This window comes from Ipomoea triloba, chromosome 14, assembly GCF_003576645.1.
Source record: "Ipomoea triloba cultivar NCNSP0323 chromosome 14, ASM357664v1".
Lineage (NCBI taxonomy): Eukaryota > Viridiplantae > Streptophyta > Magnoliopsida > Solanales > Convolvulaceae > Ipomoea > Ipomoea triloba.
The window spans coordinates 18,915,843-18,921,372 of NC_044929.1; the positions used below are offsets into that span (position 1 = coordinate 18,915,843).

A 5,530-nucleotide genomic window follows, 5' to 3' on the forward strand; every position below is an offset into this window, starting at 1 on the left:
TTTTATAAGCACAAAAATTCATAGTATAAAACATAAATTTATTAAATAAGTCAATAAAGCACACAATAGGTTGTGTGTTACACAACTATTAATAAGTATAGAATTCATATTCTTCAAATACAGAATCATATAACACAAGGTACAAAATCTTACAACACAAGACACATACACATCTTTTATAGTAAAAGAAATAAAAATTGTGTGAATTGAACCAAACGTTATAGTCAAAATTAAGTCGTTCACCAACGACATCGTATAGGGTAGAGTCCATGATATAAGGGTTGGTCATATTTTTTTGAGAACAATAAGGGTTGGTCATATAAACACCCACTATCCCTTAATTATTTACTATCCCATTACTTGTCATAATTACCCTTAAAATACCTAGAATAGTGGTTATCGCATTATAATAATAATGGTAACTGCAATAATATTACAGCATGGGCGTATCAGACTCACTCTCCGTCAACCTCGCAGAGCAAGAAAAATGAAAATATCATTCATATTCATTGACACCTTAGAAGATTGGCGCCGTCCCGGCGGCCGTCACTTCCACCAATGCCGTAATGCGTGTATCTCTCTCTCCCTCTCTCTCTCTCTCTCTCTCTCGATAACAATTTGAATAATTCTTCTGAAGTACGAATAAGCGATTGTATTAATTGGTGTTGAGGTATAATGTATGCAATCATATGCTAATTTATCGAAAATTTCATCGCCAGTTATTGCAATCATATGGATTACTATTCATTCCTGAACCTGACCTGCATTAATTGAATACTATAATGGTCATCTGCATTGCTTCTTCGGTGTGGAGCCTTATTCAGAAATTGCAACATTTAAGATTCAGCCAAGGCTGGTTTCCAAAGAGTTTGCTATTATACAGTAACAATCTGTGTAGTATTGTTTAAGTAATTGAAGTATTCTGTACAAGTTCCATAATGTGAAATTATTAATGTGGGTGGGTCATGGGTGGTGCTAAATTAGGCATAACAGAACTACCTAGGGCATAAGAGTGTCAAGAATTAGCATAGGCAGATTCTTCTTTCCTCTTTGAAGGAAACACTGACATGATCACCAGAAGGGTGGAAGTCATCTGTAAGAGTGGCAGTGGCCATGCCCTAATCATCTAAAAGTTATAGCTTTGTGACAAATAAGCATGATTATTCACTATATATGTTATGCACTCAAATGGCATCTTCTAATCCAAGGTATTAAATGAAACTGGATAGCTTTCCCCGAAAAGAAGGTGCATTATTACCGGTATGCATTACCATATGGAAGGTATGGTATTACACTAGTACCGTTACACATTACAGAATGGATTATGGCATGCTCTCACCTCCACAAGTTGGGAAGTAGGAACTGTCCTCAAACTACAGTAAATTGGATGTAATATATGGACATGAGATAAATTCTAGAGAGCTAGAAGTAGCTATAAATTCTTTTCTGGTTCTGAACATTGATGACTATTTAAATTCATGATTAAGCTCCTACTGAACTTCATACAATGTGTTCATTAGCTGTGTCATTAATTTCTCATAAGGGGTGATAAAGTAATTTGATGCAGTTTAGCTGTGTCATTAATTTCTTTTAAAGGCTATAATTTAATTTACAGCAGTATTTGGAATGTAATTTTCAGAAAGATGCATGAATGATTTTACTTAACTAATGAGTATTTTGATTTACTTAGGAGGAAGATTGCAGTATTCTAAACATGATAGTGATCCTTCTAGAGATGAGAGATTATTCTGGGCTATTGGTGTTAATCATACATTCCATCTGAAAATATGGCATAAATTATTTTCTTTTGGGAAAATTATTTTGCTATAGTACATCAATGTTTGAGTAAATTCTGTCACCATGTTTTCTATATTTTCTAGTATACTAATCACGAAAGAGCAAAAGGTTACCCTAATTCCTGCTTAATAAAGTATATACTTCTTCAGTGTCTATATATTTAGCTACCAGTTCTTTTCAATTTAGTTTGCCTTAAAGAACAACCTAATTTTTGAGTGGAACTATTCAAATCTAAAATTTAAATTACTCTAAAATTGGTGACAATATTTATTGATCATTAACTTTTTAGCACTTCTTTTTGGAAATTGCAGTACTCAGCACTGGCGCAGTGAAAAAAGCCTTTGAATCTGCTTAAGCAGAGTTTGGAAATACTCTGCACTAAGTTTGTTGTTTTAGTGTAAGTATATTTGATTTATTTTGTCTTTTCTAATTCTGACTTTACATCAGATGAGAGAATCTAAAGTTCATGAAATTCCTGCTGTGTTTCTGAATGTTTCTCTGACTGCACATATGTGCATACCTAATTCTTATATGTGGGGTTGGGTAAAGCAATAGGAGAAAGAAGTAGAGGAAGAGAAATAATAGTGTTTTGTCCTTTTATTTATTCATTTATCCTCTTTCTCTGTTTTCTTGCTATCTGGAAAGTGGAGGAGAAAAATCCAAATTTTCGTTTATCTTTTATTTTCTGCTGACCTTCCGTGTTCTAAGTTTTCTAATGTTTTTGCTTCTCCCAACTCCTTTCTTCATGGCCATTTCCTGTTAAGATATTGACATGTACTGTATCAAAGTCAGTAAGTAGAGTATCAAACTATTAACACCTCTTTGGGCAATAGAAAACTTGTCCCCAGCTGGCACAAATTACTGCTCAGGAACTTAATTGTAAAGTACCTGGAAGAAGGCAACTTGAAGTCATCGATGCATATGTATGAGTATATTTGTCCCTAAAAAGAGAACAGTAATAAGAAATTAAAATTAAACTAAAATCAAACTGTAGCTAATCAGTTCTCCTTTGCTATGGATTTGGTCCAAGGGAGAGTACAAAAGCCATGATGTATAGTAATACTGGCCAGTAGAATTGTAACGTTAGTTATACAACTTTTGCCACCCTTGTCCATTGGTTGGTAAGATTATGGACAGGCTTTCCTGTCCTCTTATTGCAGAATTCTTGTGTATCCTTTCTCTGTTGTAAACTACTAGCCTATACTATCTTTATACATAGCAATGCTCAATTTTCTCGGAGGTGATCTTCATGTGGAAATCTAGCTCTAGCAGATGCCCGGGATTTTGTTTTCATGATTTGGTTGACCTTGTTTGTATGCAAGTCACCAAGACGGTTTTCATTTTTCTCCTTTAATTCGTTCTCTATCGAACATGATATTAACATTTATTTTCCCTTCTCTCATGTTATTCAAGTCTTCTCTAGGGATGAACCTAGTCATAGTTCCTGTTCCAGAAGAAGATAGCCGCCAAGATGGATGCTATTATGGCTTCACATATTGCGTCATGAGCTGGCAGTAACTGGAGAATGGTCCACACCAAAGATTAACGAGGCATGATGATTTACTCGTGCAGTTAATTGTGTTGCCTAAATTGTGCTTCATGCATCACATCCTCATCCCTGTTATTACTACTTTTACTATTCTGGATAATAATGCATGCTGCAAACTGGTACGGCAATTTTTAATTGCTGAAAGTAATGATACTTGATGGTGAAAAGTGCACTTTGCATTTCTGTGTCTTTGCATGTAGTCGGTCCATTACATGGATTAAAGCCATAATTGCTACTTAATGTACATTATTTTGGGAAGCTGACATCTACAATCACTAGTGAATCAAGTGCAATTGTAATCTTAAAGCAGCTCAAACCACCTAAATTAATATATTTTTCTGTGCAGGCAGGCAATGATGCACACTATGCCTTGATGCTTCTTCGAAAATTGGGGAAACTTGAGAACTTGTTTGAAAGGTAGGGTGCCATTTCTAACAAGGAATAGATGTGGAAACTGAAGCATACATACCTTTTCGTTCCTCCTACCAGGCCAGTAACTGTCCTTCCTTGTGAATTTTGTTTTCTGTGTTGGCCTGAAATTTGTTCCTAGTATTTTTATTCCCTATTGGAAATAGCTTAGCATATATACCCATGGGGTGTGGGTCTCCAGCTTAACCAAAGGTTTCAAATTCAAGCCTTAGAAATGCAGCTACCTTAAAACTCACAAGGGAGTGTTTTGTCATCCTTGAGGTCCTACGAATACGAACATGATTTTTCTAGTTGACTAGTTAAGGAAACATGTAGTCAAACAAAAAAAGAACTTAGCTTATATGATCGAGGATGCTATATAAACCATATCTTAAATCCTTGGTCGGGGGTAGTTCTCCCAAAGACATTTTTGTTTAAACGTGGATTCAAACTTCTGACCTCATACTTAAGCAATTAGACATCTCTTTCCCACTTATACTTTATTTATGTCTTTTTTTTTTTTTTAAATTTTATTTCATGTGATCCCATCCAAATTGTCAAAATCATAATCAAGATCTCAACAAAACTTGGTAGTATTCCAAAAAACAATAATATTAAAGTAGTAATAGTGAGAAACTGGGCTTGGAAAGATGAGTGGAGTTTGGAAATGAAATAAATCCTAGCTAGCTGTGAGCAATGTTTTTGTTTGTGTAGAGGATGTGACACCAAAAAGGGAGAAAGCATGAATGGAAGTGGTCTGTACCTACCAAGGACAAGCCGCCTAACAAGTTCAATTTGTTTGCTAACTTGCAATGATAAAGTGGTGCAACAATGGAGCTTTGAGTCACAAAGTTTATCTCTTAATTACCAAGGGATCTTTTTATTTATTTATTTTTTTTTGAGGAATCTTATTAACAAAAGTTCCTGACAGTAACACTTTACTCTTTTTCACTTAGGGCTCGTTTGGTTCGTGGAAAATATTTTAGAGAAAGTGGAATTGAAATTTCATGGAAAAGTAATTACTAGGAAGATGAATTTCGTAACCCAGTGAGGTAGCTCAAGTGGCAAGTGAGCTCTCTTTGTGGGGAGGAATTTCGGGAGACCCCGGGTTCAATTCCCACAAGTGACGATTCCCCTTGGGCCACCTCCCGGAGCGAATGTGGGTGGACCCCAGACCGTAAAACGGACGGAGAGACCCTTAATTGGGTCTGCTCGGTATGAACGGGGATTAATTTGAGTATGGTACGAGCTTAAAGGTGTCTCCTACAGTTACAGTATGCTCAGGACATCTTGTGGTCTAACAAAAAATTGTTGACTTTTATGTACTTGAGTTTTTCATTGTCAAATTTTAAAAATTTAGTCACTCAATAGCTTCAAAAGATGTCTATTTAGTCTCTTGGTTACCTTGTTATTAAACTTTCATCCGCAGTAGGAACTTTTAACATTTTTTTAATGCTTGAAATTTCACAAACATCTCCGGAATTCCTCCATAATTCAACCCATATACCTTGTTAGCATCAATTGCCTTGCTAATTTCATCTAATTTCAATTACATTTAATCCCTCTTTTAGGATTTGAAGTGATAAAAATCATATGAAATTAGCAAGTCAATTGATACCAACAAAACATATGGGTTATGTTATGGAAGGAAATTGGGAGCTATTTGAAATTCTAACATAACCAAACAAAATCCTAAAATGAGTGAAAATTTATTGACAAGCTAATCGAGAAACCAAATTGATAGCATTTGAAACAATTGAGCGATTGAATTTCTAA

General features: G+C 35.1%; 1 long non-coding RNA gene across 1 annotated transcript; it reads left to right on the forward strand.

Annotated features, from left to right (window-relative positions):
* Nucleotides 1-3,690: 3,690 nt before the first annotated feature.
* LOC116005248 lies at nt 3,691-4,709 on the forward strand. The gene is made up of 2 exons (XR_004094910.1): nt 3,691-3,763; nt 4,469-4,709. It is a non-coding gene; the product is annotated as an uncharacterized LOC116005248 (long non-coding RNA).
* Nucleotides 4,710-5,530: the final 821 nt, after the last annotated feature.